This window comes from Narcine bancroftii, chromosome 7, assembly GCF_036971445.1.
Source record: "Narcine bancroftii isolate sNarBan1 chromosome 7, sNarBan1.hap1, whole genome shotgun sequence".
NCBI lineage: Eukaryota > Metazoa > Chordata > Chondrichthyes > Torpediniformes > Narcinidae > Narcine > Narcine bancroftii.
In genome coordinates, this window is record NC_091475.1 from 147,389,098 (window position 1) to 147,406,736 (window position 17,639).

General features: G+C 42.8%; 2 long non-coding RNA genes across 2 annotated transcripts in view; one reads left to right on the forward strand and one right to left on the reverse strand.

Moving 5' to 3' along the window:
• Positions 1-4,426: 4,426 nt before the first annotated feature.
• LOC138739963 (uncharacterized) lies at positions 4,427-8,295 on the reverse strand. Its single transcript, XR_011342620.1, has 3 exons — positions 8,043-8,295; positions 6,027-6,158; positions 4,427-5,209 (listed from the first exon to the last, which is right to left on the reverse strand). It is a non-coding gene; the product is annotated as an uncharacterized lncRNA (long non-coding RNA).
• A 675-nt stretch (positions 8,296-8,970) lies between these two features.
• Positions 8,971-17,639, forward strand: part of LOC138739965 (uncharacterized) — a 76,276-nt gene continuing 67,607 nt past the window's right edge. The window contains exon 1 of the long non-coding RNA XR_011342621.1: positions 8,971-9,059. This is a non-coding gene — a long non-coding RNA (uncharacterized lncRNA). The remainder of the gene's footprint in view (positions 9,060-17,639) is intronic.

Here is a 17,639-nt window from a genome sequence, read left to right on the forward strand (position 1 = left end):
TTTATTATGCACAGAACTTATGCATGAAGCTGTGGCAGCTCGAACCAGCCCCGCTTGTAAGCCACACAGCGGGGCAGCCGGCCAAAATGGCACCGTCGGGGGTGTTCTCTTCCTCCCAGCATAGGGCTCAGACGCCCGCACTGGGGAACCACGTGATGTCCGGGTGATGTCAGCCCCCTCCAGCATGGTTCTCAGCAAGGTCCGGGCTGGGAGTATAAGTACAGCCCAGCAGACTGCAATAAACTAGTCTGCTCACTGAGCTCAACCTGTCTGGTTGTGTGTTTTCTTTTAGGTGCAGTGTAGCTGCCACTACAATTGGTGACCGCGACTGGTTCAAACGTCTTTGAACCCATCATGAGCGAGCCTGGGATCAGCTCTATAGCCGCGAAACTGCCTGAATTCTGGGTTCAGGAGTCGGAGACCTGGTCTAGGTCTCAGTTTCACCTCCTCCAGATTTCGTCCGACACGACCAAATTCTACCATGTGGTTACTGCCCTGCACCAGGCCACCGCTAGAAGCATGCTGCACCTTGTTCAGCACCCACCCGCCGAAGACAAATATGAGACCATCAAGCGAGTGCTTAACGGATCCCTCAGACTATCCAGACACCAGTGTGCCGCTCAGATGCTGCACCTTGACGCCCTTGGGGACAGGTCCCCGATGGAGCTGATGGACAAGATGCTCACGCTCATGGGTGAGTACACCAACTGCCCACTCTTTGAGCACATTTTCCTCAACCATATGTCCGGGGACATCCGGCTGCTGGTGGTCCAGGTGAGCTTCACCGACCCGAAGAAGGTCACCCAGAAGGCCCAAGAGCAATGGTTTGCATGATTCCCGGAGGGTTCAGTGGTCCAGCAGGTCACGAGGCACGGGCACGACCATGCCAAGGTCTCCCATAGCACTGTGATAGAGCATCTGGCCTCTGCAGGGGCCCCCAAGAGCATAACCAAGGCCACAGCATCCATTCCAGTCCTCTGCTTCTACCACCAGTGGTGGGGAACCAAGGCTTGGAAGTGTTGTCAGCCCTGCTTGTTCGAGGGAAATGACCAAACTGGCCGCTGTTAATGGCTGCGGTGGCTGGCCAATGAAACAGCCTCCTCTACCTGCGGGACTCAGTCAGCGGCCGGCTGTTCCTCATTGACACTGGAGCCCAGATCAGTGTCATCCCAGCCATGGCCGTTGAGTCCAGGAATCGACCTCATGGACCTCGCTTCCATGCGGCCAGCGCAACAGCAATCTGATGGAGACAAGACAATCCACTTACAATGAAATTTTGCATGGAAGTTCCCCGTCTCATCCCTCCCGACTGCCATCCTGGGTTCAGACTTCCTCCTCGCACATGGGCTTCTGGTAGAGATTCGAAGTAGGTGCCTGGTGGACTCCTGTACTTTCCAGGCTATTCGCCTCAATGCCTCCCGCTCAGAACAACCGCAGATGGCCACAATCAGCAGGCCCAGAGACGAGTTCCATCGAATCCTGGATGAGTTCCCGACACTCCTCAAGCCAAAGTTCTCCACTGCCTCTCTGTGCCATGGGGTGTTCCACCACATTCCCACCCAGGGCCCACCGGTTCACGCCAAAGCACACCAGCTCCTGCATGACAAGCTCCAGGTGGCGAACGAGGAGTTTTTGCAACTGTTGGAACGGGATCATTTGGCGGTCCGACAGCCCAAGGGCTTCGCCGCTCCACCTGGTCCTGAAAGCCTCTGGCGGCTGGCGTCCCTGCAAAAACTATCAACGGCTCAACGAGGCGACAGTTCCTGACCGTTACCCCATCCCTCACATCCAAGACTTTACAGCCAACCTGCACGGTGCAAACGCTTTTCTCCAAGGTTGACCTGCTGTGCGGATATCACCAGATCTCAGTGCACCTTGAGGACATACCCAAGACGGTCATCCTCACCCCTGTAGGCTTGTTCGAATTCCTACGCATGCCGTTCGGGCTCAAGAATGCCGCTCAGACCTTCCAGCGCCTCATGGACTCTGTGGGCAGGGACATGGATTTTGTCTTTATTTATTTGGATGATATCCTCATCGTCAGCAAGGATCAGGAGCAACACAAGGCCCACCTACGCACCCTTTACACCCAGCAGGCCGATTTCAGCCTTACCATCAACCCAACCAAGTGCCAGTTCGGGAAAGAGTCCATGCAGTTCCTGGGCCATACCATCATGGCCAAAAGAGCCACACCCGCTGCTGCGAAGGTCACCACTATTAGGGAGTTCCCACGCCCGGACTGCCTCAAGGGGCTGCAGGAGTTCGCGGGTATGGTCAACTATTACAACTGCTTCAGTGGCCAGTTTGGTCATTTCCCTCGAACAAGCAGGGCTGACAACTGCACCATATTCGAGGCCACCAAGGACGCCCTCGCGAAGTCCACCATGCTTGCCTACCCTCACACCAACCTGCATATATCACTCTTTGTCGATGCCTCTGCCACAGGTGTCAGTGTGGTCCTGGAGCAGCAGGTGAATGGAAATTGGAAGCCACCCGCCGGAACGCAAGTATAGTGCCTTCGACTGTGAATTACTGGCCATGTACCTGGCGGTGCGGCATTTCCGCTATTTTTTGGAGGGGAGGACTTTTACCATCTTCACTAACCACAAACCCCTTACCCAGGCACTCACAATGACAAAGGATCCCTGGTCGGCCCACCAGCAGTGTCACCTCTCCTTCATGTTGGAGTTTACCATCGACATTCGGCACAAGGCGGGGAAGGACAATGTGGTGGCCGATGCATTCTGGAGACCGGCCATCTGCGTGCTGATGCCCGGCCTCAACTTCGACCAGCTCAGCCAGGATCAGAAGTCTGATGAGGAGATGAGGACCTTCAAGACCGCCATCAAGGACCTGAGGTTCCGAGACCTCCCGACTCCGAGGGGCGAAGGCACCATCCTGTGCAATATCTCCATGGTCAACCCCATGACCAGTGGTTCCCCAGCAGTGGCGCAGGCAGGTCTTCTGTTACATCCACGACCTTTCACATTCGTCCATCAGGTCCAAGGTCCGGATGGTGGCAGAATGGTTCATATGGCATGGGCTGCGGAAGCAGATCACGAGCTGGGCCAGAACATGCACCCATTGCCAGACATCCAAGGTGCACAGGCACACCAGGGCGCCCGTACAGGAGTTTGAGCACATCCGGGAACGTTCAGCCATGGACATTGTCGAGCCCTTACCAATTTCCCGGGGCAACCATTACCTGTTTATGATGGTGGACTGCACCACTCGCTGGCCTGAGGTGATCCCGATGCCAGACGCCTCCACCAACTCCTACTCCCAAGCACTGTGGCAAGGTTGGATCACCTGGTTCGGCGTCCCGGGTCACCTCATCAGTGATCGGGGGTGCCCAGTTCACATCTATGCTCTGGGCACAGCTCGCCAACAGGTTGAGGATCCAGCTACACCGCACCTCAGCCTACCACCCACAGGCCAATGAACTGGTCGAATGTCTACATCACCACCTTAAGTCGGTGCTCAAAGCCCACCTCACCGGTCCCAACTGGGTGGACAAACTGCCTTGGGTGCTCTTGGGCAACTGCTCCACTCCCAAGGAAGATCTGCAGGCGTCATCTGCTGAGCTGGTCTATGGTGTGCCGCTGGCACTACCTGGTGAGTTTGTCAACGCCCCTCCCAATCCCCACTTGTTGCTGCTCAAACTACTTCCTAACCTCAGGGCATGCTTGGACTCGTTCTAACCCCCACCACCACCCAGGCATGGCACCCGCCCATCTCACGTTCCCGGCGAACTGCTTTCCACGGAGTATGTTTTCGTTTGGCAGGGTCCGACTGTATGAGGGGGCATACAGGGTTGTATTGCATTCCAGCTCCACGTTCACGTTGGACATTGGTGTCAGGAAGGAGCTGTTTACCGTGGACAGGCTGAAGCCAGCGCACCTGAATCCCACTGAGCCCATAGTCGTAGCCCATCCCAAGAAGCGAGGCCGCCGGCGAAAAAGGACATTGGCGCCGTGTGGCAGCTCACCACTAGGCAGACGAACCGGCCCCACTTGTAAGCCACGCGGCAGGGCAGCTGTCCAAAATGGCACTATCAGCGATGTTCCCTTCCTCCCAACATGGGGCTCAGAAGCACGGGGACCACTTGACACCCGGGTGACATCAGCGCCCTGCAGTGCAGTTCTCAGCCAGGTCCAGGCTGGGAGTGTAAGTACAGCACAGGGCCTACAATAAACTAGTTTGCTCACTGAGCTCAACCCGTCTGGTTGTGTGTGTTCTTTCAGGAGCAATGCAGCTGCCGCTACAAAGCATGATATCCTTGATGTGATTCTATTTGAAGTTATGAAAAGATGGTACAGCATTACAATATCCTTATGATCAAGATTATGAGGGTGTAAACAATTTTGAAACATGAAATTTAAATAAGTAACAAAATAAATTTTATTTGACAGAGCAGTTTGTTCCATAATTGCACTATGTTTAACTTCAGTGTATGCGTCAGTTCGTGTTACAAGGCTACATGTGAGGTCAACTTCATATGAAACAACACAATACCATTTTGTGTAAGCTATTAGGTACACAATATTTAGCCACTGACCTTCATGGGTAGCATTTCAAAGCAGTATGTGACTCGTGATATTTGTATGGAAGTTTAATCAATAAAATTAAATTTAATTATAAAGTTGCAATGATTTATTTGTTTGTGCATCAAAATATATCCAAAGCATTAGTCAGTAAACTCAGCCATTCACCCTAAAATGAAATTTGATGTAGATTTGTGCATTTCCTAGATGACAAAGTAATTGTGGTAGTTTCAAGCAGTAGTTAACTGATATTATATCCAAATATTTTTTTTATAAAGAAGTTCACTTTGCAGATGTTTACACATTAAATATAACCAGGCAGAGTAGTACTCAAAACTCCTCTTTCTAAGAGTCCAGCTTTTTTTGTAGGACTAATGAAGTACAAAAATGTATTGTTTACTTATGGAGACTTACAATTATTTCCTGGCAGAAAATTAATTGATTTTGATTAAATATTGGAGACAGTGTGTGATATTCAAAAAACTTCAAGTGTCATTGACATCTGTTATTTGTTGGATTTGAACAGACACCAAAATGTTAGTGTACAGAGCAGTGGTGATCCCGATGCTTCTGTTTGCATTGGAAACCTGGAAAACATCCCGACGACATCTGAAGGCACTCGGAAAGTTCCATGAACACTGTCTTCGAAACATCTTAGGTATCAGCTGGGAAAATAGAAGAACTAATATTAGTGCGCTAAATGAAACAAAAATAACAAGCATTGAAGCTTATGTCATTAAGAACCAACTAAGAAGGAGCTGTCATGTTGTTTGGATGGAAAGACAAAAGTCTGCTGAAACAATCTTCTTCTCCCTCCTTAAAGAAGGTAAGCGTAAAAGAGGTGCACAACAGAAGAGATTCAAAGACATCTTAAAATCCAACATGAAGAAATATAAAATCAACATCAGTAATTGGGAAACCAATGCCAAGGACAGGAAACTCTGTTGAACCATTATCTGAGCAGGAACAGTCACTTTTGAAGCCAACAGATGTGTAGATCTAGGAGAAAAGAGAAGTAAATGGACAGTAAGGCAGCAACAACCAAAGCTTTATCTGCTATCTGGGATTAACCTATCCTGAATCCAGATCTTTCAAAGCCAGGATTGGACTCGTAAGCAACTTGAGAGCCCATAGATTCACAGAATGAAGTTCATTCATCATTCCGTTATAGCCACAATGATGGATGTTTAAAAAAATGTGTAACATTTCCTTCCTCAAAATAACACTATAATGACCTTTTATTACAAGTAAGCAGAGGCTAAGCATTTTGAGACACACCTTAACAGTTGTAAACCTATTAATTGTGGTCAGTAATGTAAAACTAAAGAAAGTCAGATCTTGTCTGCAGGATCAAATTAAAACTTATGGTATATCTGCAACTCATGGGGTGTGAGTTTCAGACCATAACCATAAAGATGTGTTTCTTCACATGCCCCTCTCTTTTGATCATCATTCAAACAATTCACTTATTGTCTCACTTACCTGATTTAAACACATCATGAGATTATTTATCTCTGTCAAATTTCCTCACAGTCTTTCAGGGTCCAAGAACAGTAGTCCATCCAATTAAATTGTGATGCAATCCATTCATACATTAGAGCCCTATCTGCGATGCTACATAAACAGAGACCATTACTATAAGTTCAACATCTTTACAGTACTGCGTAAATCAGCATTTTTTTATTTTTATTTTGCATCACTGCTACTTCATTTGTAAAGTCAGGGTAACAGTAAGAAAAGAATCAATCCTGCTGAACATAAAATAGCAGCTGAATTGTTTTTATTGCTCTGCCATGTTGCCACTATTGCACCATAAAACATTAAATTCCCCTGCTTTGGTGCATCCTTCATGCACATGGGCATGAGTGCCTACAATTGAACAGGTTTGACAACTCAAGTTTTGTTTTGGAATTCCACTTTTTTTGAAGGCAAAGGAATCAGTATTATGTTTAAGGATAAGTGAATGTTAGCCAAAAATAAAATTAATCATTTAATTTGTCTGCAAAAGCATTGGCATCAGGAAGATCCATTCCATTCATCCATTCCTAATTGCACACTTTATGGAAGACAGAAGGTTCTCAACGAGAGCCAGAGATATTAACTAAACTTATTATAAGCCATTTAATACCAGCTGTCTGGTTGCTGAATACATGTATTTAGAAAGCTAAAATCTATTACTATTATAGACACAGTTGGCCCTGTGCACATATTAAACAGTCTGTAGAAGGGTTGGTAGTGCTTTTTTTTAACACCAGCGAAACCAAGGAGGTCCATGGCAACATGGTTGACACCTATGCATGGCAGCAGACCACCAGGAGTGTGAGGTCTAGGGGAATCAGCAGACTGTTGAGGGGCACTAGAGCATGAGAAAACACCCTCACCCCACCTCCCACTTGAAAAAGACCAACAGGGAAGGTAACAACAGCAGTGATTGGCTCAATGCCTGAAAGGCTCACTATGGGCTGCTTGGAGACTGGCTTGTGGAAACCAAGTATCAAGTCCATGATTTGTAAGGGTGCTGTGCAAGAAGGGCTATGGGTGTCAGCAGTTTCCTGATCATAGCAGAGGTTTGAACTAATAGCTCAGATTTTAGTGGAGTGGACAGGAGGCCCTGTGGCTCTAGAGGTTTGGGAGTGCTGGATGTGAATCCATGGACTCTTGGTGCCACTGAAAGTTCTCTATTGATCAACTCTTTGTGTGTATTATGGCATGTAAAAGTTGACAAATTAGGTGCATTTATTACTTGACCATAAAAGAATTTTGAATTTAAAAAAAATCAATATTTTGTTTTCAATAGTGGTAATATTAGACAAGGCAATATTTAAATATTATACATATATAAATAGTTGTAATCAAAGTAACCAGATCCATGGGACTCATGTGAGGCTGTGGATAATGGAATCAATCTGCTGGAGCAACTCAGCTGGTCGAGTCGCATATTTTGGGCCTGAAACTTGAAGTATCAACTATTCCTTTTTTTTTTGCCCACTGATTCTGTTTGATGGGGTTTCTCCACACTCTTTTTAAACAGATCCACAGCTGGTGCTAGAAAACTCATCGACGACTGCTGTGGAGTTGAATGTTTTCTTTTAAATTCTGTTTAAATGCTGGTGAAATCTGTGTCATCCTGCCAAAATATCTTCATGAAACAAAGTTTAGTAGCAGGAGAAATAGCCATCCTCCTCTTTAAATTACTTAATCTGAGAAAAAAAATACTAGATGTTCAAACTGTTGGTTCAACTTGGCAGTTTTGAGTGCCAAATTATTGGTGCTGAGATGCTGTGTGTAGAATTGTGCCAGGCATGCGTGATATGCCCAGTTACTCTTTGAAGAGTTGAATTTGTCAGGAAGTCAAATAATTTTTATACTAGTTGGCAGATCTCCACTGCAGTTCCTATATAAAACATGAGTAATGAGCTAGAGTATTTGCCAGTTTGAATGTCGCCTTTAAGTCGCCAAATCTAAATGGAAATGGTCAAAGCTGGAAAGTTGGCTTACTAAATTCATTGTCAGCAGGTGTGCTGCATGGCTCCTGTAGCATCTTCCTTGCCAAATTAAAGTGCTCTGTAGCAGCGAATCTGGCACAGATCATGAGAAATGAAAGAACACAGGAGAACAAAGAGAAAAGGAAGAAGAGCACCCTCTTTTCGTGAGATGGACTGAAAGGAACTTTCTCAAGTACACAGAGAACAGGCACATCAGATACTGAAGCTATATGGGAGGAAATCTGTAAAGGAATAGCAGTGGAGACAAAAACTGCAGATGATTGAATCTTGAGCAGACAAAGAATTGCTGAAGGAACTCAGCAGAACAGATAGCATCCAAGGGTAGAAATGGTCAGTTGAAATTTCGTGTCTGAATCCTTTGTCAAGACTAAGGTTAAAACATTACATAAGTACGTAAAATGGGAAAGAAGCTGGAAAAAGAGGCCAAAGGTGATGGATTATAAGTCAGAAGATGTGAGAGGTGAAGGGACAGGTTGAGAGAGTAAACATTAGGAAAGGGGGGGGGGGGTGAGAACAAAAGTTCTCACAATTGAGTATAAGAGTAGGTAAAGAAGAGATGGAAACAGTGAAATTAAATGGGGATGGGGGCTACCTAAAATTAGAAAAGTCAATGTTCAGGCTCTTAGATTTATGACTTTGCACTCCTATCTGCTTTTTATTTGGGAATCTCATTCTGAGACTCCCCAGTTTGCTCTTCCCTCTCCACCTAATCTTTCACCCCCTCAGACACTTCCTACATATCTTGTCTCTACATCATCTCCCTCAACTTCATCCAGAGCCACAAACAGACTTTCCTGGTGAGGCAGAGTTTTTGGAGCATATCATCTAGATACGCAGCAGGAGCAGAGTTAATTAAAATATGACATTTCAGCAGTTTTGTGACATAATAATTGAGCCACATTTCTCCCATAATCCTGGGAAGAACCAATAAGAGTTAAAAATGAACCTTTGAAACTGACTCTGAGCTGAGCAAAATGTTGATGGATTATCAATACAGAAAGCAAACAAGGTATGATTTACAGGTCCGACTTATGACCATAATTGGGACCAACGGGTTGGTCATAACTTGGTTTGGTTGTAAGTCCAGTTCGCTCACCATACGCAATTAAACAAGACCATAAAGAACATTTTATAAAGGATTATTAACAAATTAATCTTTAATGAAGAATGTAAACATATGTACAGTACAGTACCTTCAATAAAGTTGCTCCCCAATCCCCATATGAGCTTCTAGCATACTGTATAATAGAGTCATTAGGTTCAGGCATTAGGCTGCTATGGGGAGTGGGGACTTCAGGACTGCTGCGGAGAGCGAGGACTTCAGGGCTGCTGTAGGGAGCAGGAATGACTGTACACAGTACTTTTAATACAAAATATCAACTTGTACAGAAGTTTTAATAAAGTTTTTTTAAATAAAATTTGTTGTATGTGCGGGTGGACGTAACTCACATAGGTTGGGAGTAGAGTATACTAACAAGAAATAAATAGTAATTGTGTTAGTTATTGACATGATTTTGTTTGAATTTTACTTTCTAATTTCTTCACTGCAACTCTGTAATCTATTTGTCATAAGATTTATAAGTCAACACTAAAGTAATAGCCGTGCTTGCACTAAATTTGGATTAAAGCATTGGGAGAGGAAGGAACAGTTCAAGAGGGGGAACTGACTCTATCTGAACTGTGAAAGGGCCCAGGATCTTGGCAAATTGCAAAACTAGGACTGTGAAAAGGGCTTTAAACTAAATAGTAGGGGGATGGATTCAACATATTGGAGAGAGATGGATAATATGAAAGAGAAGGGTGTGGATAAAGTAAAAGCAAAAGTTTAAAGAGGGAAAAGTAAGATTATATAAAAGTGCATAAAAGTCTATAAAAGTCAATCGCAAAACAGGCAAAGATTACCAGATTTTAAAAGCACAATGGGTATAAGAGCCATTATCTAAATGGCCGTAGTTTTCGTTAAAATGTCAGTGAACTTGTGGCACAGTATAAAGGGGTATAATTTAGTGGCTATTACAGAAACATGGGTGCAGGGTAGAGAGAATTGAGAATTAAATATCCAAGGATATCAGGTAATACAGACGGACAGGTAAGAAAGTAAGGAAGGTGGGGTAGTGCACTTATTTAAGGATGACATCAGAACAATAGAGAGAGATCTAAGGAGAAAAATGTTGAGTCCATTTGGGTAGAGATTAGGAATAGTAAAGAGAAATAAATCACTGGTGGGAGTTGCCCAGAGGTCACCCAATGATAACAATAGAGTGGCACAGGCAATGAACCAATAAATAACAGAGGCATGTAAACTTGGAACAGCAGTTATTGTAGTCAACTTTATCATGCACAGAGACTAGATGATCATGGCAACCTTGAGGATAACTTCATAGAAGGTATCCACAATAGCTTTCTTGAACAGCATGTAACTGAATCTACAAGGGGGCATGATATCTTCGATCTGGTACTATGCAATTACATGGGTAAAATTAGTGATTTTGATGTTAGGAATCCTCTTGGAAAGAGTGATTGCAGTACGGTTGACATTTTTGTACAACTGGAGGATACAATAGTTCTTTCTAAAACCAGTGTATTATGCCTAAACAAAGGAAACTACAAATGGACGAGGGAGCAATTGACCAAGATAGCTGGGAATATGGAACGAATCTGAAAGAAGTGGCAGGTTATATTAGAGGCTTTGGTGATAATTCACAAAAAATCTCTGGAATTTGAGCAGGTCATGAGGGATTGGAAAATGGTGACTTTCATGCCACTAGTCAAAAAAGGATGTAGGCAAAAGGTCATTTTAACATCTGTAGTTATGAAAATGCTTGAGGCTACTATTAAAAAAATAGTGAGTTATCTGGAGTGAAATGGAACCATCAGGGCAGGCACAGCATGAATTCATCAAAGGGAGGTCCTGCTTGACAAACTTACTGGAGTTCTTTGTAGATAAAATTAGTGTGGTAGATAGAGGGGAGTAGATGGACATTATTTACTTGGATGTCCAGAAGGTGCTGGATAAGGTGCTGTGTAAAATACATACATAAGATTAGGATGATTAGAGTTGGGGGTGATGTGCTAGCATGGCTAGAGGTTTAGTTAACCAATAGAAAGCAGAGTGTTGGGATACAGGGGTATTTTTCTGGTTAACAAACAGTGGTGGGCAGGGTGCTTCAGGGGTTGGTGCTGGCCCCGCAGTTGTTCATGATATGCATAAATGATCTGGAAGAGGGGACAGAGTGTAGTGTTTCTAAGTTTGCTGATGACACTAAATTGAATGGAAAAGCAAATTGTGCAGAGGATATGGAGAGTCTGCAGAGAGATAGATAGGTTAAATAAGCAGCCAACAGTCTGGTTGATGGAGTACAATGTTGGTAAGTATGAGGTTATCCACTTTGGAAGGAAAAATGGAAATTCAGAATATTATTTAAATGAAAAGCAATTAAAGCATGCTGACATGCAGAAGGACTTTAGAATGCTTGTGCATGGATCACAAAAGGTTGGTTTGCAGATGCAGCAGGCTATCAAGAAGGCAAATGGAATGTTGCTAGAGGGATTGAATTTAGGAGCAGGAAGGTTATGCTGCAACTGTACAAAGTATAGGTGAGCCTGCATTTGGAGTACTGCATGCAGTTCTGATCTCTTTACTTGAGGAAGGATGTACTGGCTTTGGGCACAGTGCAGAGGAGGTTCATCAGGTTGATTGCAGAGGTGAGGGGATTTGCCTATGAGGAGATATTGAGTCATCTGGGACTGTACTCACTGGAATGTAGAATGAGAGGGGATCTTATAGAAATGTATAAAATTATGAATGGTATAAATAAGATAGAGGTAGGTAATTAATTTTAATTGGAAGGAGAGACTAGAACAAGAGGACATAGCCTCAAGATTCAGGGTAATAGATTTTGGATGGAGATGAAGAGGAACTGCTTTGCCCATAGGGTGATGAATCAGTTGAAGTTGCTGCCCATTGAAGCAGTGAAGCCTACCTCAGTGAATATATTTAAGACATGGTTGAACAGATGTTACAAAGTTGGGGAATTAAGGGATGGTTTGGCTTTGTGAAAAGGTGAAGTTTTTTGGTATAGGATTATGGAGTTTTTGGAAGGTTTATTTAAATTTAAACTAGTATTTGATCCGCTATTATTTTTATTGGGATTATACCACAACATTAACTTTGGATTTAAAATTAGACAAATTTGAAATGGCATTTATTCGGTTAGCTTTAGCAGTTGCCAGGAAATGTATAGCAATTCCTTGGAAAAATGAAATTGAATAGAATATTCAAAGATAGCATTCTAAATTGAGATTTTGTATTCCCTTGGAAAATATAACTTGTAATTTGCGTAATATTTATTCTTTCTTTGTCAAAATGTGGAATCCGTATTTGAAATATATGGGTTTAGAAATATAATGGTTTTTATTAGATGAGATTGGCATCATCTGCGACATCAGATTATTGATAAATATATACTTTAGCTCCACTTATACCTTTTTTGGAGGTAGATGGTGGGGGGGGGGGGGGGTTGAGAGGGGGAGGGGTATATAGGGAGAAAATTTTGTAATGTTATATTTTATTCTTTATTTGTATTTTACATTTTGTTCAATAAATAAAGTTTAAAAAAGGGATATGGGGAAAAGGCAGGTAAGTGGAGATGAGCCAATTATTAGATCACCTATGATCTCATTGAATGACAGAGCAGGCTCAAAGGGCCTGTTGGGCTACTCCTGCTCCTATCTCTTATGTTCATATGTTCTTTATATCTATGTATTTATTTATTTTCAAATTTATATATATATATATGGGATGGTAACAGGCTCTCCTTGTCCATGAGCCCATGCTGCCAAATGCACCGATTAAACTACAAACCTCACAAGTTTTTGATGGGTGGAAAGAATTGCAGCACCCTGAGGAAACCCACTCAGACATGGGGAGGGCTTACAAACTACATACAAGCAGCACCAGATTCAAACCCAGGTGGCTGGTATTGTAATCGTGTTCTGCTAACTGCTACCATACTGTGCTGCCCTTTATTTTCTCAAGCTATAAGCTCAGCAGTCTGTTCTTGTAGATGGTGGGGTCCGTTGTGACCTGGTTTCTGATGTTGTCCATCTTCTAGCATTGCTGTCAAATATGTGTTCATTATTTAGGAGAACAAGAGTACAATGTTGGCAGACTATGGAGAAATTGCAATTGATCTTGATGATATCATCATCTGATGTACACATTTACACTGGCTAACTCTTTGCTGCCTTGCACAGTAAAGCTGAAGCCCACTACCCTACAGCTACTGTAACTGAGATCAACTGATGTTGTGCATCTAGAGAACTGTCATCTCCATTTGATGGATCACCATACCACATTCTACATTATTTACTGAGGAAGTGAGATTTATTTTTCTTTGAGAAGTGTTTAACTCAATATGCAGTAAGATCTTTGAAAAAGTGACAACCAAAAAATGCAGAAGCTCGAAACCTGAAATAAAACAGAAATTCATTGAAACACTTACAACCTGAGGAAGGGGTGGGTGGGGGGTAGAGAGAGAGAGAGGGAGAGAGAGAGAGAGAGAGAGAGAGAGAGAGAGAGAGAGAGAGAGAGAGAGAGAGAGAGAGGGAGAGGGAGGGAGAGAGAGTGAGAGAGAGAGAGAGAGAGGGAGAGGAGAGAGAGAGAGAGAGAGAGAGAGAGAGAGAGAGAGAGAGAGAGAGGGAGAGGGAGGGAGAGAGAGTGAGAGAGAGAGAGAGGGAGAGGGAGGAGAGAGAGAGAGAGAGAGAGAGAGAGAGAGAGAGAGAGAGAGAGAGAGAGAGAAGTGACATGTAATGAAGGTATTGCAGTAAATAGAAACCAAAAGAGAGTATAAGACATACCCAAGAGTGTGTGATTGGAGGAAACTGAGTAAATATTGCAAATATTACTCTTACAGTATAAACAGTGAATTCTGATGCAAACAGAAAATTTGTTTCTTCAAATAGTTGAATTAAATATCTAGTCTCCAGGGTTGAAAGGAGTGAGACAAAATGGTGTTGCCTCACAGGTCAGATGCAGCACTCAGGAAATCTGCCTGAATTGGCCAGGTTATCATAAACCTGAAAGCAAGATGTTAGGATGTTAATGTGTGATTGGTTGAAGAGTGGAAATGACCAGCGTCTTCAGTAATCTTTCAATCTCATCATAGACATTTCAATCTCTTGTGAATGAAAGGTATCTTAATACTCTTGATAATGCTCTGGTATCAGCTTTTCACTCTACCTATATAAATGGACACACTGAAAATTAAGGCAGTAGGACCAGTAACTTCTACTCAAACATTAGGAGAAGACTTGCATCAAGTCACATTGTCTATTTGGGATAAAAAGAAAGGATAACATTCCAGGAATCATCTTCTCTCAAACAACAATAGACTGAAATTTAAGAGATGCATGCCAGACAAAAAAACCCCAGCAAAACCAAATTGGAATCCTCAACCTGTAAGAAATTACAATAAAAGTAAGTAACAAATAATTCTAAAGACATACATTAGTAAGTGGAGATCTGAAGCCACTGTAAAATGACCACTTTTTCACATTACAGAATCATTCCCACAGGTGTAATTTCACACATCACTTGCAAAAAATGCTAATTAATATTCCAATGAAAATTCAAGACTCAACTAGCATATGGCGACCAGGGGTTCACTCCAGGGTTGACGTGACTACTGGCAGGTTCCAATTTGGACATATTGTATTTGATATAACTTCTTAATTTACCTTTTCTTCCATTTCACCGTGAAATAGTAGGACATCTGTGTTTATCAATTTGATGCATATTCTAAGAACAGGGAGAAAAAAAAGCCCAAAATATATCCAAAACCAGAAGAAATTGAATTAAATTAGGACTTTGTTTATATTCCCACAGATGTCTAATTATCAGTGAATGCCCCTATAACACTCTCTATTAATGGCATGAAAACTATTGCACTCAACTAAGAGAGTTAACTCTCAAAGCACTGGTGGCACAAACAAAACCAAGCAGGTACTGATACAATAGGCAATAAGTTAACAATAGATCCAATACCTGGCATTAACCTCTGGGATTATTCTTGATCTAAATGATTCTGTTAAGCATTTTTACTACCACAGTCTATTAAATGCACTATATATTACAAAACCACTTTATGCCATTAAGTTATATGCCACTTCTAAGCAAAGAAACACTGCAGATATGAAATTTAAAGATGCAAGAATGGTTACTTTTGAAAGATGGATTTGTTATGTCTGGAAATGAGTCATTGCACATTTTTTATAGTAATGTATTTCTCCAGATAATTGCAGTGACTCACACAATATGCTATTCAAAGAAAGCTTCTATTTAAAAAAAGAAAAATAATTTGTTGCATTTAGACTGCAATAAACCAGCCTTAATTACACTAAACAATTTCTGGAATTAGGCATCCAGGAAATAAACAAAGTGGAGGAGCTGCAGCCACATTGGAAGGGAAAAACGAGCTGTTCATTATATTATCCTGTGAATTGAATTAATTGTTGCCACAGATTTGTAATATAATGATATCAAAGGAGTTTTACCATCAGACAGCATGACTAAAATCTTATGTTTAAGTTTGTGGAAATATAATTGCATATAATTGATTATTTTTTCCTAGGTGAAGCACAAAAATGATGAACCAACATATTTTTGTGTCACTCCAAAATCAAACGGGAGTGGGATTCATGTAGAATGTCATTATTCCCCATGTGTATTGAGGGGTAATTTTGACCTTATTTTGCTCGAGGATTATCCCTCTTTGGATTTGTTCAGCTCAACATGACATTCCCAACATGGCACAGGACAATGACTCTGCTGGTTAAGTAACTGAGTTCCTGATCCATTGGTACTGATCCCTCGTGACAAGGCCCAGATCACCCAGACCTCTCCCAACCTACCACTACCCAACAGAATGCCATTCCTCATCCCTGATTAAGAGTAACTTCTCTAGAATTTTAAGGTGGAAAAAAAAGGATGAAATAGTGGCAGCATTGCCAAAGTGCGATTTATATTTGTTTTAATGGCTCACTTCAATACCTGAACTGGATCCTGAATGCAGTTCATTAATATCAATCTATCTACTCATTGAGATGGCATATTTAACTCTTGGGTCCCTTGAGATGTCAATTATGTAACAGGGCCATCCAATATCTAACCTCTATTCTAATTCATTGTTTTTATGTAATCAAACACAATTGTCAACACTATAGCAACAACGTAACTGAATTAATATTCTATTCTGAGTAGCTCATTTTTTAATTGTTCAATCTATTACTATTATTATGATGTGTCTAAATTACTCAGTCCTCACCAGCCGCTACCATCTTCTGATCTAAGAACACCAGTTTATCGCCATCGTTTGTTTACATCATGTGTCTTCTTACCATCATCTGTTCACTTCAACCGCACTCACATCATCATCTACCTGACCTCACCTGATACTCACCATCATCTCTCTGACCCCACAAGCTCCCACTATCTTCTGTCTGACCCACAGGATATCCACCAACATCCTTCAAACCCCATTAGACCAAAACCATCTCCTGGACCGCACCAGACTTCCACCATCATATTTTGGAACTCCTCCAGACTTCCATCATCATCTCCTGGATCCTACCAAATACCCATCATCATCTGTTCAACCCCACTATCGTGCCTTTTACTCCATTAGATTCTCCCATTCCACCTCCCCCCCATCCCACCCACAAAGTTCAGTTCAAAGTTCACTTTTTTTTGTCAGAGTATGTATGTATTGGTCATCCTAATGTTCAAAGAAGACACGTTGTTGTGCAGTTCATCAGTGGACACGAAGGTGACTTTGCATTCCCAGTCTAGAAGCGCAAAGTCTAGCACAAGGAGGGCACTGGAAGTCTGTTGTTGTGGTAAATGTGGCTGCTGCTCTGTGATGCCATTCACAGGTTTACACCAGTTTTTGGCAGTGCCTGAATTCCAAACTGGTGTAGCCTTCATTGCACAGGGCTCGTCAACAAGACCAGTGAACAGCCGCAGCTTCTAGCTCTCTTGGCTGGATTCCACAGTAGTGTAGGTGTACCTTCACAACATCTTTTATAGTACTTGCATGGACAACCTTAAGGTGTTCTTCCAGTCTTCAGTTCACTATAGAGGAGCTGGTGAGGCAAATAGTGGTTGTTCATTCTGATGACGTGCCCCACATACGCATCTGGGCTCTGATGATCAGGGACTCAATGCTGGTGGGCTTCCACAGTTGATCCTCCAGGTTGGAGACACAGTCTTGCCAACAGATGCCAAGGATGAATGGATGGCACACATATGGAATTTCTCCAGTTATTTGATGTGACGTCGGTGCAGAGTCCAGGTCTCACATCCATATAGGAGAGAGGGGATGACCACAGCTCTGTAGACTTTCATCTTTGTGGAGATGCAGACACTGTGTTGATTGAGCACTCTGGTACTCAGCCACCCCAGAAACTGGCTGGCCTCGCTGATCCTGGAGTCAATTTCTTTGTTCAAAGATCCATCACTCAAGATGATGCTCCCCAAGAATTTGAAGCTGTTTTCATTTGTCAGCTGGGTATCGTCAATGGTGAATTTGCT